This window comes from Triticum urartu, chromosome 3A, assembly GCF_056163025.1.
Source record: "Triticum urartu cultivar PI428250 chromosome 3A, HENAU_Tu73, whole genome shotgun sequence".
NCBI classification, from domain to species: domain Eukaryota; kingdom Viridiplantae; phylum Streptophyta; class Magnoliopsida; order Poales; family Poaceae; genus Triticum; species Triticum urartu.
In genome coordinates, this window is record NC_141875.1 from 390,007,257 (window position 1) to 390,024,813 (window position 17,557).

Here is a 17,557-nt window from a genome sequence, read left to right on the forward strand (position 1 = left end):
AATTTGATTCAACTAAAGTTGGAGAAACAGACACCCGCCAGCCACCTTTATGCAAAACTAGTTACATGTCTTTCGGTGGAACCGGTTTCATGAACGTGGTCATGTAAGGTTGGCCCGGGCAGCTTCATCCAACAATACCGCCGAATCAAAATAAGACGTTGGTCGTAAGTAGTATGACTATCACTGCCCACAACTCTTTGTGTTCTACTCGTGCATATCATCTACGCATAGACCTAGCTCGGATGCCACTGTTGGGGAATGTAGCATGCAATTTCAAAAATTTCCTACGCTCACGCAAGATCTATCTAGGAGATGCATAGCAACGAGAGGGGAAGAGTGTGTCTACGTACCCTCATAGACCGAAAGCGGAAGCATTTGTTAACGCGGTTGATGTAGTTGAACTTCTTCTCGTTCCGACCGATCAAGCACCGAACGTACGACACCTCTGAGTTCTGCACACATTCAGCTCGATGACGTCCCTCGAACTCTTGATCTAGCAAAGTGTCGAGGGAGAGTTCCATTGGTACGACGGCATGGTGACGGTGATGGTGAAGTGATCTGCGCAGGGCTCCGCCTAAGCACTACGTGAATATGACCGGAGGCGTAAACTGTGGAGGGGGCACCACACATGGCTAACAATGTTTGTTGTGTTTTCTAGCCCCCCCCCCCACATATATAGGTTGGAGGGGAGGAGAGGCAGCCAAGGGGCGCCCCAAGTAGGAGGAATCCTACTTGGGGTCCTCCCAATTCGGCCTCCCCCTTTCCTATTCCTATTCAGAGTAGGAAGGGAAGAGGGGGAAGGGGGAATCCTATTCCCTTTTTCCTTTCCTCCTTCCCCTTTTCTACTCCAATTTGGCCAGCCCATATGGGGGGGGGGCGCACCAGCCCCTTTGTGGCTGGTGTGTTTCCCCTTTTGGCCCATAAGGCCCATATCTTTTGTTGGGGGTGCCCCGAACCCCTTCTGGTGACCCGATAAGTACCTGGTGCATCCCGAAACACTTCTGGTGTCCGAATACCATCGTCCTATATATCAATATTTACCTCTTGACCATTTCGAGACTCCTCGTCATGTCCATGATCTCATCCGGGACTCTGAACAACATTCGGTCATCAAGTCACATAACTCATATAATACAAAATCGTCATCGAACGTTAAGTGTGTGGACCCTACGGGTTCGAGAACTATGTAGACATGACCGAGACACCTCTCGGTCAATAACCAACAGCGGAACTTGGATGCTCATATTGGTTCCCACATATTCTACAAAGATCTTTATCGGTCGTACCGTAATGACAACATACGTTATTCCCTTTGTCATCGGTATGTTTACTTGCCCGAGATTCAATCATTGGTATCTTCATACCTAGTTCAATCTCGTTACTGGCAAGTCTCTTTACTCATTCCGTAATGCATCATCCCGTAACTAACTCATTAGTCACATTGCTTGCAAGGCTTATTATGATGTGCATTACCGAGAGGGCCCAGAGATACCTCTCCGATACTCGGAGTGACAAATCCTAATCTCGATCTATGCCAACCCAACAAATACCTTCGGAGATACCTATAGAGCATCTTTATAATCACCCAGTTACGTTGTGACGTTTGATAGCACACAAGGTATTCCTCCGGTATCTGGGGGTTGCATAATCTCATAGTCAAAGGAATATGTATATGACATGAAGAAAGCTATAGCAATAAAACTGAACGATCAAAATGCTAAGCTAACGGATGGGTCGTCTCCATCACATCATTCTCCTAATGATGTGATCCCATTCATCAAATGACAACACATGTCTGTGGTTAGGAAACTTAACTATCTTTGATTAACGAGCTAGTCTAGTAGAGGCTTACTAGGGACACAGTGTTTTGTCTATGTACCCACACATGTATCAAGTTTTCAGTTAATACAATTTTAGCATGGACAATAAACACTTATCATGATATAAGGCAATATAAAATAACAACTTCATTACTCCCTCTAGGGCATATTTCCTTCAGGAAGTGCACTCAACTATTTGAATTTGAGATAATGGCATTTGTAAATCACATCTGAAAGGGGGCATCAATCTTTGTTGTGCGTTTGAACATGCTATATATTTATAGGATGTCTAACTATTTTTTGCAACCAAGGAGATTATATCTGGAACCATGCAAGCTAAGCTGCATTTTTTAATATATACTTGCGTACAATGTAGATTCAAATGTACCCTCTAGATTCCAAAATAATCGTAGTTTTAGGGTTTTTAAGAGTCAAGATTTTTAAAGTTGACAAATCCTGAAAGTTCAATTCAAGTGCCAAATAAGCCCGTGGTCACCCAAAACCGTGCGATACCAATGTTTGGTGGTAGGAAGTTCCTGTCCTACTCTGACCCGTGTAGCCTATAGGCCCGATGTCCAAAGGTCTAAACCGTGGTAGGTTTGTAACTCCACAAAACGCCAGTCAACCACCTCTGAAAAACATTCATACACCTTGGGTGCCTAAACACCCATGCGCTCGGCCGAAATCACTCCCATCCACTATTTGGGACACTTGAGATTGTCGTCCTACCCCCGACCCGCAATATGTCTGAAATTTTAGACGGGGGCAAACTTTGTAACTTCCCCAAATTTCAAACAAGCGCCTCCCAAACTGAAAGATTGTTCCCCTTAGCCCCCTCCCTTCGTTACCCCATTCATCCTCCATGGGCACCAAAATGCCCTCTCCACCAGCCGCGAAAACCCAGCCTCCTTCGTCCTCCACCCCATGGCACCCAATCCACCATCGCCCTCCTCCAACACGCCGGAGATGGTACCCCGACGTCGTCGTCCACCACAACCACAACCGCAACACCCTCAAGGACTTAGTAGTTGAAGCCGAGGCAGGGCTGCCTCCACGACGCCGACACCAACATGCACCGTGCCTGAACCACTTCGACCACACTGTCCTACGCCTCACCGCTAACGCTCAATTGTTGCAACCGTCCACCGCACTGGAGTTGTTCCCGCTACGCCGTCGTTCGCCGCCTTGGATTTGCTTCCCCGCCGCCGACAGATAGCCACCGCACCACACTCAACAACTTGGTCATGGGTTCGTCCAAGGCTCCACCTTCCTTCACAATATCTTGTTTCCAGCGAACCACAAGAAGATCATCAAAAAACAGAAGAAGGACACAACACTGCCAGCCGAAAGTGGTACTCCTATTCCCTTATTCGTGCAAATCTTGCGTCTCTGCTCACACCGTATTAATCCGACGAAAGAAACTAGTTGATCGCTTCTTACTGCACCTTCTTTGTGATACTAAATGCACAAGGTTTCCCCCATTTACTATTTCATCTTAGCTAGAGGTCAGTCACCCGTCTGGATTTCAATTTAGGGTCAGCTGATTTCCAATTAAAAGAAGTAGTACTCACTGAGGTGCGCGGAGCACCTAGTCCGCCTGTTCGGTGGGGAATCGGCGCATCGATGTCTATCTTAGGGGTGTGGGGCGTAGGAGCTGCTAGCGCCCAATCTGGAGGTCAGCGGGGCTTAAAGGGATGGCCGAGGGCGGTGCCAAGCACGACAGTGGGGTGAGGTCGAGTGGAGGGCGGAGGCAGGGAACTGGGCCGGTGGTCGCTGGCGGTTCGAGGAAGATCATCAACATTGACTGGCTGGATGTAGATGAAGGTCATATGCCCGTTCTTTGTACATCGGACGATGCAGAAAAAATGGACTGACCTATTTTTTTCAGTCGACTCTTATTTTCATAGGACCACATCTTGTGGTGTGCTGGAGGAGTACCTGCATTTCCCAGCCATCCCTGTGACCATATTTCAAAATCCTAGAATCTAATTTCATGTGACATGCATGTTGTAGAGCTATCATATGTCTCCCATCATTTATTTTTCACCCACCTACTATCTGCTACTTTTACAGTGCCCTACTTGTGCACACACTTCACCCATACTCACACTATTATTTTTTATGCATGGGTATTTCAGACTCTGGCGCACTATTGTCAAATTCACAAAAGAAAATATAGAAGCTACTCCAGTCTAATTCGAGGATATGAACGAAGCGTTTGAGCGTTCTAAAGGATGCGATGTCAGTACATGGAGACAGTAAACATAGCTCTGTAGTTGATAATCTCAATTGCCACACACACAACCATCCCAAGTGCTTGCTTTAACTTCACAATGTCAAATGTGGTTGCATGTTGCATATGGTGTCTAGCTTGTATTGCTTCCAATTTGGTTAAATTGCATCTGCTTACTTTACACATTATACCTTTGATAATGACATACCTTCTGATGTCTACTACACAACTTGTTCTTGTAGACTCGTGTTGGGCCTCCAAGCGCGGAGTTTTGTAGGACAATAGCAAATTTCCCTCAAGTGGATGACCTAAGGTTTATCAATCCGTGGGAGGCGTAGGATGAAGATAGTCTCTCTCAATGATTAATATAATAGGTAGCATTCTGTTTTTATCATTTACCTACTCGAGGACGAGCAGAAATTAAGCTTGGGGATGCTTGATACGTCTCCAATGTATCTATACTTTTTGATTGTTCCATACTATTATAGTATCAATCTTGGATGTTTATTATGAAATTATATATATATATATATCATTTTTTGGGACTAACCTATTAACCTAGTGCCCAGTGCCAGTTGCTGTTTTTTTTGCTTGTTTTTGGCTTTTCAGAAAATCAATACCAAATGGATTCCTGTGACGCCCCCGATTTGACCGTACACTAATCATGCATGCAAATGTGTACGATCAAGATCAAGGACTCACGGGAAGATATCACAACACAACTCTACAAATAAAATAAGTCATACAAGCATCATATTACAAGCCAGGGGCCTCGAGGGCTCGAATACAAGAGCTCGATCATAGACGAGTCAGCGGAAGCAACAATATCTGAGTACAGACATAAGTTAAACAAGGTTGCCTTAAGAAGGCTAGCACAAACTGGGATACAGATCGAAAGAGGCGCAGGCCTCCTGCCTGGGATCCTTCTAACTACTCCTGGTCGTCGTCAGCAGGCATCACGTAGTAGTAGGCACCTCCGGTGTAGTAGGAGTCGTCGTCGAAGGTGGCGTCTGGCTCCTGGGCTCCAACATCTGGTTGCGACAACCAGGTAGAAGGGATAGGGGGAAAAGAGGGAGAAAGCAACCGTGAGTACTCATCCAAAGTACTCGCAAGCAAGGAGCTACACTACATATGCATGGGTAAATGTGTAAAGGGCCATATCGGTGGACTGAACTGCAGAAAGCCAGAATAAGAGGGGGATAACTAATCCTGTCGAAGACTACGCTTCTGGCAGCCTCCATCTTGCAGCATGTAGAAGAGAGTAGATTGAAGTCCTCCAAGTAACATCGCATAGCATAACCCTAACCGCTGATCCTCCCCTCGTCGCCCTGTGAGAGAGCGATCACCGGTTGTATCTGGCACTTGGAAGGGCGTGTTTTATTAAGTATCCGGTTCTAGTTGTCATAAGGTCAAGGTACAACTCCAAGTCGTCCTGTTACCAAAGATCACGGCTATTCGAATAGATTAACTTCCCTGCAGGGGTGCACCACATTCCCCAACACGCTCGATCCCATTTGGCCGGACACACTTTCCTGGGTCATGCCCGGCCTCGGAAGATCAACACGTCGCAGCCCCACCTAGACCAACAGAGAGGTCAGCACGCCGGTCTAAACCTAAGCGCCCAGGGGTCTGGGCCCATCGCCCTTAGCACACCTGCACGTTGCGAACGCGGCCGGAAGCAGAACTAGCCCCCTTAATACAAGAGCAGGCTTACGGTCCAATCCAGCGCGCGCTACTTAGTCGCTGACGTCACGAAGGCTTCGGCTGATACCACGACGCCGGGATACCCATAACTACTCCCGCGTAGATGGTTAGTGCGTATAGACCAGTAGCCAGACTCAGATCAAATACCAAGATCTCGTTAAACGTGTTAAGTATCCACGAACACCGACCAGGGCCAGGCCCACCTCTCTCCTAGGTGGTCTCAACCTGCCCTGTCGCTTCGCCTCAAAGTAACAGTCGGGGGCCGTCGGGAACTCAGGCCCACCACTACCTGGATGGAGCCACCTGCCCCTTCAGCCCCCATGTCCGAACAGTATCACAGGTAAGGTAACTGTGTAGAGTATATAGTATATGCCCGTGATCACCTCCCAAAGTGATCACGGCCCAGTAGTATAGCATGGCAGACGGACAAGAGTGTAGGGCCACTGATGGAACACTAGCATCCTATACTAAGCAGTAGGATAGCAGGTAAGGGTAACAACAGTAGTAGCAAGGACAGGCTATGCATCAGGATAGGAATAACGGAAAGCAGTAACATGCTACACTACTCTAATGCAAGCAGTATAGAGAAGAGTAGGCGATATCTGGTGATCAAAGGGGGGGCTTGCCTGGTTGCTCTGGCAAGAGAGAGGGGTCGTCAACACCGTAGTCCTACTGGGTAGCAGCGGCGTCGGTCTCGGTGTCTAGCGAGAGAAGAGGGGGGAAGAAACAATAAATATAATGCAAACAGATGCATAATGATGCATGACATGACAAAACGTGATGCTAGGTGTGCCCTAACGCGGTAAGAGGGGGTACCGGTGAAGGGGGGAAACATCCGGAAAAGTACTCCCGGTGTTCCGCGTTCTCGGACAGATGAAACGGAGGGGGAAAGTTGTGTGTTCGCTATGCTAGGGATGCGTGGCGGATAAACGGGCTGCGTATTCGGATTCGCCTCGTCGTTCTGAGCAACTTTCATGTACAAAGTATTTCCATCCGAGATACGGTTTATTTTATATGATTTTTCAAAGTTTATAGTATTTTCTATGATTTTCTGGAATATTTTTATTTAATCTAATCCGAATTTGACCAAGTCAATTTGACTAGTCAAAAGGGAGGATGTGGCCCACATGTCATTGACACATAATTTAATTGATGAATAAACTAAAATGGAGGGGTTAAATTAACATAAGGGGCCACATGTCATAGGCTAGCAATTATCCAAAGTACTAATTAGTCTAACTACTCATTAGCTACTAACCTAAATAGGGCCGGTCACATCCAGAGACACAGCCGGCCACACACACGCTGCACACACACACACAAGCACACTGGGCCGGCCAGAGGCACACAGCCGGCCACACACGGCGCACACACACAATGCTTGGGAGTAACTCTATTCCTTTTAACACAAGATAGCATTTTGTGATTTTTGTAGGATTTAATCCATGCATTATCTGAAACAGGTCCAATGAAACAAAATGAGGCTTGTTACGTCTACTTTCCGTTCATATAATTTTTACCCATTTTAGGACTTGCCTTATCGCTGTTTAGTGGCAGTTTAGAAGGCTAGTCATTGTAGAAATACAAAAGCTAGCTACTGCTACAGTAACTGAATGTTACTGTAGCCGTGTAGCATAGCAGACAGCGGCTGCGGGAGCAGCGAAGCAGGCAGCATGCACACGGCCGCGCATGCTGGGCGCAGGGTGGGACGGACGCGAGGCGTGGGCAGCCGCGGCGCGAGCAGTGGCACGGGGTGAGCGCGGCCACGGCTTCGGCGGCGACCAGAGCAGACTGCAGCAACGCAGCGGCAGTAGGCAACAGTGGGCGGGCGCGGGGCGTCAAAGACGGGCCGCGGAAGAGGCGCTGCAGGGCGCGTACTGCAGTGTGGACGCAGGGGCGGACGGTGTGCGAGCGCGTGCGGGAGGAGAGCTCCGGCCACGGCGGACCGCGGAGCCGAAGTTCGCGGGTAACGGTGCTACGGCGACTACGACGACGAGGGAAAGGGGGAACGGGGTGGTGCTCACCGAGCAGGCGCAAGGAGGCCCATCGAGTGGCTTAGGAGGAGCAGAGGTGACCGGCGTCGTCGTGGTTCGTCGGCGACCCGAGGAGGAAGAAGCTTCGATCCGGCGCTGCAGCGTGAGGAGCTCCAACGGGGTGGCACCAGTTGATGCATAGGAAGACGACGAAGCGGACGGACGCGGTCCTAGGCGGTGGGGGGCATGGTGGCCGCGGTAGGACGAGATGGCCGGCGACGCGGGCGCACGACGAGGTGGGTCTGGACCACGAGGGAGAGACGAGGAAGAGAGGGGGCGTGGGAAAAATATCTGCGCAGGGGGAGTGGAGCTGACGAGGCCGCGAGGGGGGAGGGCGCCTGCCTTATCCCCTCGCCGACGCCGACGAGGTGGTTCGGCGAGGCGTCGCTCCTGTTGCGACCGCGCCAGGGGAACAGGGGAGTAGGCGACCGGTGGGGGCTAGGTGGGCCAGCTGGCTGAGCTGGGCCGAGGCCCAGGGGCTTCTCTTATTTATTTAACCTTTTGGATCTCTTGTCTTTTTTTAATTACATTTCTATTTTTCTTTTAGTTTCATTTTATTTATTTATTTTAGTTTTGTAAAACATAAATTTTAGCATCTAAATTAGTAGTAATAATTAGGCCACTGCCACAAAAGTTTAACACTACAATAAAACAGATTTGTATTTGTTTTAGTATTAAAGGCATTTAATAATTGCTTTTAGCCCCTGTTTTAATTAGTTAAGGGCATTAAACCACATCGCAAAGATGTTGGTTCACAGCCATAATTAGTTATGCAATATTTGCCACACTTTGCACATTTTAGTTTGCATGTTTGAGAATTTTAAATTTTGACTTTAATTTGAATTTGGAATTTGAACAGTGTTTGAATGCAAAGGGGGATTAGTAATAGTAAGAGTGATGACATGGCACCATTAACATGGGATTACTATAGCTTAATTATCCGGGCGTCACAATTCTCCTCCACTACAAGAAATCTCGTCCCGAGATTTAAGGGGTGGAGTAAGGGGGAAAGACTCTGGAAGGACAGAGTTCAACACAAGATAGGTACCTGGGGGCTATCTCAGTGAGCGTGGCATAGAGGCATCTCGAGTTGAAATCCAAGAAAGTCATCGAGAACAAGGCTAGAAGGTGCAATAATACTCTTCAAGCAGATGGACAATCGTTCGTTTTCTGAAACGGAGTGTGAAAAGGGGTTCAGAGCATCGAGAATAAGTATTGCATCTGATAGCAGAACAGATCACAAGAAGGTGGCTCGTGAATTACATACGAAGCCAAGCGTGAGGAATAACTTTGGAAATCGGGCGTGTACAGGAGAGTCGGGTTTTGATCCTGCGGAACTATGGGTTATGGGCCCACCATGTGGGTTAAAAGTAGGAGGAGCGGTGACATCTTGCATGGTCATGATAGTAAGGCAGGTCAGAGGGTAGCCTGGCGATTATGTCGGCAACAACGTCGGTACCAAGGGCGAGGGACGAAGAGAACCATTTTCCTGCTCGTTGAACGAGGCGGACCAATAGGCAGAGTTCCCGTCCATCGGTGGCTACCGGAATGTCATCAACAATGGTAAACGGGGTCTTGCTGACAGAATTGTACACCGAGGTGTTTACATAAGCAGGAGAATGTTACTGCTTAGATCATATAGATCACAAGAAACGTTAAACCAACCAATGGAAAGGAAAATGTGTTTAAGCACATATTTCAAGGGTATATCCTTCCCAAGGTCAAGCAAAGCATGATATGCATGACAGGATATAATGTAGAAAACTCTTTGGGTAAGGGGAGAGAAATTTCATGACTTTACCCATACAACGGTGTTTGGATAATTGAGCAGGAAACATTTAGCATTGGGCTTCAAATGTTCTTGTTGAAAATCGGAGTACCATAGACATGCTTCGAGACAGTATTGACATGGTCTTCAAGCAAAGGTCGGACTTTGCATACGCAAAGGATTCATCAGGAACAACTTATAAAATAAGTCTTACGATTTCCTCATGGAAAAATGATTAACCTTGTTAAAAAGGAAACTATAACACTAGGTCCTCCGGTCAGGTGTGCTAGGCATGACATCATCTTACCGGCTCATATAAAGACCAATGTTATAACTCTTGGACATATGTTCCAATCATCATATCTGATCGAGATCCAGATATTATTGGTGCCAGGATGCCTCAGACTCGGGATGCCTGAGAAGAAAAGGTGCAACACAAATTGACGAGATGTCATTTCAAGATTCTCGGGATATGAACTATGGAAGCGAGTTCCAAAACAAGAGTTCATCATTTAACCAAGGAGAGGACGAGGAGGTGGCTGATGGACTCAGCGACAATTCCTCGAGATTTCCAAAAGGATGGATTTTCACAACTATGTGAATAAGGAGATAACATTTGTCAGATCAGATGACATAATGAGGTATGCTCGAGGAAAACATACACAATTAAACATGGGTTGAAAGGTGCACCCGAATATGGGCTGGGTTGCACGACCAACGTCGGAATGGTGATTCAACAATCAATAGTCTAAGAATAAACGGCCGACCATTAACTTCAAAGCAAGAGGGTTGCTAGAAGGGCAGAATCCAAACAGCACCGCTCACTTGTTGGTACCCCTGTTGGAATCAACACGAGGACCCAAGAAAGAATGGTGATGGTGAGAAGCAACACTGTAACAAGAATTCTTAAGAGGTGGAGCAATTCCCACAACATCCTTGACATAAAAGACGGCAATACGTCAAGGTAGAACATAATACAAGCTCGAAAGCAAGTTGCATCCATAACATGAACAAGTTTGTGATGAAAGTAAGGTAAGGATGTTGGCGATGGTAACTCAAATTACCAAGGGACGAGGATGACACTTATCATCATGAATTCGATCGATATCCTGGAAGGAGCCAAAATTTATTGATGATGATCACGACAATTGTTGTCGAGAGGCTCCACGGAGAAGCAATCGAACAACGACTGCATCGAGCAAAAGGACTGATGCAACGAAAGATTATTTGAACCACCTGTATGACACAAACTCGGAATCAAGTTTGTGGTTCGAGGTGAAACGATAAGACGAGGAAATCAACATAAGCTTAGCTTATATTCTAAAGCTGTGCTCCGAGAATAAGGACCGGGTGGCACAGTTAAACTATAGCACGATAACGATATAGTTGATCAGGCTAGGAATGACTTGATCGGGTACAAAATCGTACTTAAATAAGATTACTAAAAGTTGTTGAACCGTAGTGCAGACTCGGTTCAGTTATCGGTGTCTTTGAGTGTTTAATAACTCAGAGCCCATGAAAAAATGTAATCAGTGAGAATGTAGTACTTGATGAAGAACTCATAAGAAGTTATGTAGCTCCAAGATAATCTCGAGATCCCGGGGGTAATACTTGACAACAGATCAAAGTAAAGGTTGGACTGGGGTATTGATCCGTAGAAGACAAATATTTAAACTTGCACGAGAAATGGTATTTAAAGGAGAACATGGTCGGAATCCACGATCATAAAGGATCGAACCACGGATACAAGATGAACTTATTACAAAGGGGTAATTATTTTTACGAGCAGCTTCCATGATAAGGTATACATCGTGTCCCTGGGCATGAACGCAAGGTTCAAGGTCGACTCCCACTTCTTCAATGTATAACCTTCCATTCACTTTTCGCTTTGATAAAGGCATTAGTGTTGAAAGTTTTATCTGGTGAAATACCGGATGAGTATGACTCGTGAAAACTTCCGAGTTCACACATATAAAGGAAGGCATAGGTTCAACCCGTCAGGGTATCGTGGAAACATATACCACAAGCTTCAATAGTAAATACGACCAGCTCGAAAGCAGAGCTTGGTTGGCCAAGCAGATGATACAATTTACCAAGGGCATTATGTATCAGGTAAAGAACTCACAAGAATTTTGGTTGTGAAGGACATTGTCGGATAATAACCCGGCAATGGTTATGGCGGTCCACAACGGGGCTGATGTGAGTATCGGAACTCAATCAAAGGAAGAAGGAATGCCAATGCATCGGATTATAGAAACAACTGAGTAACTTAGAGCTCAATTGCAAAGGAATTAAGATTTACAAAGCGAAGGATCAGAAGCAGACGCTCTGATCAAGGATGGATAAGTTCAATATACTTAGGGGCACAATCGACGACAATTTGATCGGCGAGAACCAGCTCATGTTTAAAATGACGTCTGAGCCGGAAAGATAATTTAAAAGGATCAACTGATGATTGCGTGCATTCGCACTCATGTCGAATCAAAGGGATCAAAATGACGGTGCCTAAGGATACTCACGAATATTGCCAGACATATGGAAAGCATCCATCATGCAAGCAGACAAGTATTGCAGAGCAATAAGCTACTAAGGATTTTTGGAGGATCGAATAGTATTTCGATGACCATTGTGAAACACATGAACAACTGAGGGATGAGCGGATACTCGATAAGTGCGAGAATTATCCGTAGGGGTATTCAGGTGACAAAGAACAGCAAGGCAGTAAGCTCAAAGGATTATCGAAACAACGACGAGTATTTCGGGGTATCTTGTAATAAACTGGGGATGAATGTAAGAATACCAACTGCAAGTAGTTACCCATAAGGGTTGACGGTGGAAGGGGAATTGCAAACGCGACGAACACAAGTTCTCGGGTTAACAGCGGAGAGTATCTTCAGGGTCTTCCCGTGCAGCAGACGATCGTCAGTAATAAGGGGCTCTCCGGGTGAAAGTGATAACGAGATCCTAATGTTAGATTTAGCAAAATTCATTTAACCCGAATAGAAGAGAGATCAGAGTTCCAGAGTATAGACGAGGAATAAAAGATCCTAATACCACCCAGATGGCGACGTGGGCCCGTAAGGCACACAGCCATGTTAGTAAAAAGTTTCGTAATGTCTAGACTCGACTTCGGCCAAGGAGTGTGGAAGGGGGATTCCTACAAGCACTCGGCTCTGATACCAACTTGTGACGCCCCCGATTTGACCGTACACTAATCATGCACGCAAATGTGTACGATCAAGATCAAGGACTCATGGGAAGATATCACAACACAACTCTACAAATAAAATAAGTCATACAAGCATCATATTACAAGCCAGGGGCCTCGAGGGCTCGAATACAAGAGCTCGATCATAGACGAGTCAGCGGAAGCAACAATATCTGAGTACAGACATAAGTTAAACAAGGTTGCCTTAAGAAGGCTAGCACAAACTGGGATACAGATCGAAAGAGGCGCAGGCCTCCTGCCTGGGATCCTTCTAACTACTCCTGGTCGTCGTCAGCAGGCATCACGTAGTAGTAGGCACCTCCGGTGTAGTAGGAGTCGTCGTCGAAGGTGGCGTCTGGCTCCTGGGCTCCAACATCTGGTTGCGACAACCAGGTAGAAGGGATAGGGGGAAAAGAGGGAGAAAGCAACCGTGAGTACTCATCCAAAGTACTCGCAAGCAAGGAGCTACACTACATATGCATGGGTAAATGTGTAAAGGGCCATATCGGTGGACTGAACTGCAGAAAGCCAGAATAAGAGGGGGATAACTAATCCTGTCGAAGACTACGCTTCTGGCAGCCTCCATCTTGCAGCATGTAGAAGAGAGTAGATTGAAGTCCTCCAAGTAACATCGCATAGCATAACCCTAACCGCTGATCCTCCCCTCGTCGCCCTGTGAGAGAGCGATCACCGGTTGTATCTGGCACTTGGAAGGGCGTGTTTTATTAAGTATCCGGTTCTAGTTGTCATAAGGTCAAGGTACAACTCCAAGTCGTCCTGTTACCAAAGATCACGGCTATTCGAATAGATTAACTTCCCTGCAGGGGTGCACCACATTCCCCAACACGCTCGATCCCATTTGGCCGGACACACTTTCCTGGGTCATGCCCGGCCTCGGAAGATCAACACGTCGCAGCCCCACCTAGACCAACAGAGAGGTCAGCACGCCGGTCTAAACCTAAGCGCCCAGGGGTCTGGGCCCATCGCCCTTAGCACACCTGCACGTTGCGAACGCGGCCGGAAGCAGAACTAGCCCCCTTAATACAAGAGCAGGCTTACGGTCCAATCCAGCGCGCGCTACTTAGTCGCTGACGTCACGAAGGCTTCGGCTGATACCACGACGCCGGGATACCCATAACTACTCCCGCGTAGATGGTTAGTGCGTATAGACCAGTAGCCAGACTCAGATCAAATACCAAGATCTCGTTAAACGTGTTAAGTATCCACGAACACCGACCAGGGCCAGGCCCACCTCTCTCCTAGGTGGTCTCAACCTGCCCTGTCGCTTCGCCTCAAAGTAACAGTCGGGGGCCGTCGGGAACTCAGGCCCACCACTACCTGGATGGAGCCACCTGCCCCTTCAGCCCCCATGTCCGAACAGTATCACAGGTAAGGTAACTGTGTAGAGTATATAGTATATGCCCGTGATCACCTCCCAAAGTGATCACGGCCCAGTAGTATAGCATGGCAGACGGACAAGAGTGTAGGGCCACTGATGGAACACTAGCATCCTATACTAAGCAGTAGGATAGCAGGTAAGGGTAACAACAGTAGTAGCAAGGACAGGCTATGCATCAGGATAGGAATAACGGAAAGCAGTAACATGCTACACTACTCTAATGCAAGCAGTATAGAGAAGAGTAGGCGATATCTGGTGATCAAAGGGGGGGCTTGCCTGGTTGCTCTGGCAAGAGAGAGGGGTCGTCAACACCGTAGTCCTACTGGGTAGCAGCGGCGTCGGTCTCGGTGTCTAGCGAGAGAAGAGGGGGGAAGAAACAATAAATATAATGCAAACAGATGCATAATGATGCATGACATGACAAAACGTGATGCTAGGTGTGCCCTAACGCGGTAAGAGGGGGTACCGGTGAAGGGGGGAAACATCCGGAAAAGTACTCCCGGTGTTCCGCGTTCTCGGACAGATGAAACGGAGGGGGAAAGTTGTGTGTTCGCTATGCTAGGGATGCGTGGCGGATAAACGGGCTGCGTATTCGGATTCGCCTCGTCGTTCTGAGCAACTTTCATGTACAAAGTATTTCCATCCGAGATACGGTTTATTTTATATGATTTTTCAAAGTTTATAGTATTTTCTATGATTTTCTGGAATATTTTTATTTAATCTAATCCGAATTTGACCAAGTCAATTTGACTAGTCAAAAGGGAGGATGTGGCCCACATGTCATTGACACATAATTTAATTGATGAATAAACTAAAATGGAGGGGTTAAATTAACATAAGGGGCCACATGTCATAGGCTAGCAATTATCCAAAGTACTAATTAGTCTAACTACTCATTAGCTACTAACCTAAATAGGGCCGGTCACATCCAGAGACACAGCCGGCCACACACACGCTGCACACACACACACAAGCACACTGGGCCGGCCAGAGGCACACAGCCGGCCACACACGGCGCACACACACAATGCTTGGGAGTAACTCTATTCCTTTTAACACAAGATAGCATTTTGTGATTTTTGTAGGATTTAATCCATGCATTATCTGAAACAGGTCCAATGAAACAAAATGAGGCTTGTTACGTCTACTTTCCGTTCATATAATTTTTACCCATTTTAGGACTTGCCTTATCGCTGTTTAGTGGCAGTTTAGAAGGCTAGTCATTGTAGAAATACAAAAGCTAGCTACTGCTACAGTAACTGAATGTTACTGTAGCCGTGTAGCATAGCAGACAGCGGCTGCGGGAGCAGCGAAGCAGGCAGCATGCACACGGCCGCGCATGCTGGGCGCAGGGTGGGACGGACGCGAGGCGTGGGCAGCCGCGGCGCGAGCAGTGGCACGGGGTGAGCGCGGCCACGGCTTCGGCGGCGACCAGAGCAGACTGCAGCAACGCAGCGGCAGTAGGCAACAGTGGGCGGGCGCGGGGCGTCAAAGACGGGCCGCGGAAGAGGCGCTGCAGGGCGCGTACTGCAGTGTGGACGCAGGGGCGGACGGTGTGCGAGCGCGTGCGGGAGGAGAGCTCCGGCCACGGCGGACCGCGGAGCCGAAGTTCGCGGGTAACGGTGCTACGGCGACTACGACGACGAGGGAAAGGGGGAACGGGGTGGTGCTCACCGAGCAGGCGCAAGGAGGCCCATCGAGTGGCTTAGGAGGAGCAGAGGTGACCGGCGTCGTCGTGGTTCGTCGGCGACCCGAGGAGGAAGAAGCTTCGATCCGGCGCTGCAGCGTGAGGAGCTCCAACGGGGTGGCACCAGTTGATGCATAGGAAGACGACGAAGCGGACGGACGCGGTCCTAGGCGGTGGGGGGCATGGTGGCCGCGGTAGGACGAGATGGCCGGCGACGCGGGCGCACGACGAGGTGGGTCTGGACCACGAGGGAGAGACGAGGAAGAGAGGGGGCGTGGGAAAAATATCTGCGCAGGGGGAGTGGAGCTGACGAGGCCGCGAGGGGGGAGGGCGCCTGCCTTATCCCCTCGCCGACGCCGACGAGGTGGTTCGGCGAGGCGTCGCTCCTGTTGCGACCGCGCCAGGGGAACAGGGGAGTAGGCGACCGGTGGGGGCTAGGTGGGCCAGCTGGCTGAGCTGGGCCGAGGCCCAGGGGCTTCTCTTATTTATTTAACCTTTTGGATCTCTTGTCTTTTTTTAATTACATTTCTATTTTTCTTTTAGTTTCATTTTATTTATTTATTTTAGTTTTGTAAAACATAAATTTTAGCATCTAAATTAGTAGTAATAATTAGGCCACTGCCACAAAAGTTTAACACTACAATAAAACAGATTTGTATTTGTTTTAGTATTAAAGGCATTTAATAATTGCTTTTAGCCCCTGTTTTAATTAGTTAAGGGCATTAAACCACATCGCAAAGATGTTGGTTCACAGCCATAATTAGTTATGCAATATTTGCCACACTTTGCACATTTTAGTTTGCATGTTTGAGAATTTTAAATTTTGACTTTAATTTGAATTTGGAATTTGAACAGTGTTTGAATGCAAAGGGGGATTAGTAATAGTAAGAGTGATGACATGGCACCATTAACATGGGATTACTATAGCTTAATTATCCGGGCGTCACAACTCCAAACGCTACAATTTTTTTGATGATTTTTATGGACCAAAAGGGACCCTAGAAGCTTCGGGAGAATACCCGAAGTGCCATGAGGCAGGGACAAGCCTACCAAGTGCGCCCCAAGGGGCGCCCCGGGCTTGTGGGCCCCTCGTGGCACCTCCTAGCCTAATTCCTGCTCTATAAATCACAAATATTCCACGTACATCACAGAGCCACCCCAAATACATTTTCCGCAACCGCAAGTTTATGTTCTTCGGAGATCCCATCTACAGACCTTTTTGGTACTCTGTCGGAGGGGGAATCGATCACGGAGGGCCACAACATCAACCTTGTTGCCCCTCCGATGATGTGTGAGTAGTTTACCATAGACCTACAGGTCAGTGGCTAGTAACTAGATGTCTTCTTCTCTCTCTCTCTTTGATCTTTAATACAATGTTCTCCTCGATGTTCTTGGAGATCTATTCGATGTAATCCTTTTTGCGGTGTGTTTATTGGGATCCGATGAATTGTGGGTTTATGATCAGATTATTCATGAATACTATTCGAGTCTTCTCTAAACTCTTTTATGCATGATTGTTATGGCTTTGTATTTCTCTCCGATCTGTCGGTTTGGTTGGGCCAACTAGATTGAATTATCTTGCAATGGGAGAGGTGCTTTGTGATGGGTTTGATCTTGCGTTTCTCAATCCCAGTGACAGAAAGGGACATGCCACGTACTTGTAGCATTGCCATTAAGGATAAAAGGACGGGGTTTATTCATATTA

At 47.5% G+C, this 17,557-nt stretch overlaps 1 long non-coding RNA gene across 1 annotated transcript; it reads right to left on the reverse strand.

Moving 5' to 3' along the window:
• Positions 1 to 4,778: 4,778 nt before the first annotated feature.
• Positions 4,779 to 16,317, reverse strand: LOC147979799 (uncharacterized). Its single transcript, XR_015619017.1, has 5 exons — positions 15,840 to 16,317; positions 14,442 to 14,516; positions 7,782 to 13,142; positions 6,384 to 6,458; positions 4,779 to 5,084 (listed from the first exon to the last, which is right to left on the reverse strand). It is a non-coding gene; the product is annotated as an uncharacterized LOC147979799 (long non-coding RNA).
• Between the last annotated feature and the right edge of the window lie 1,240 nt (positions 16,318 to 17,557).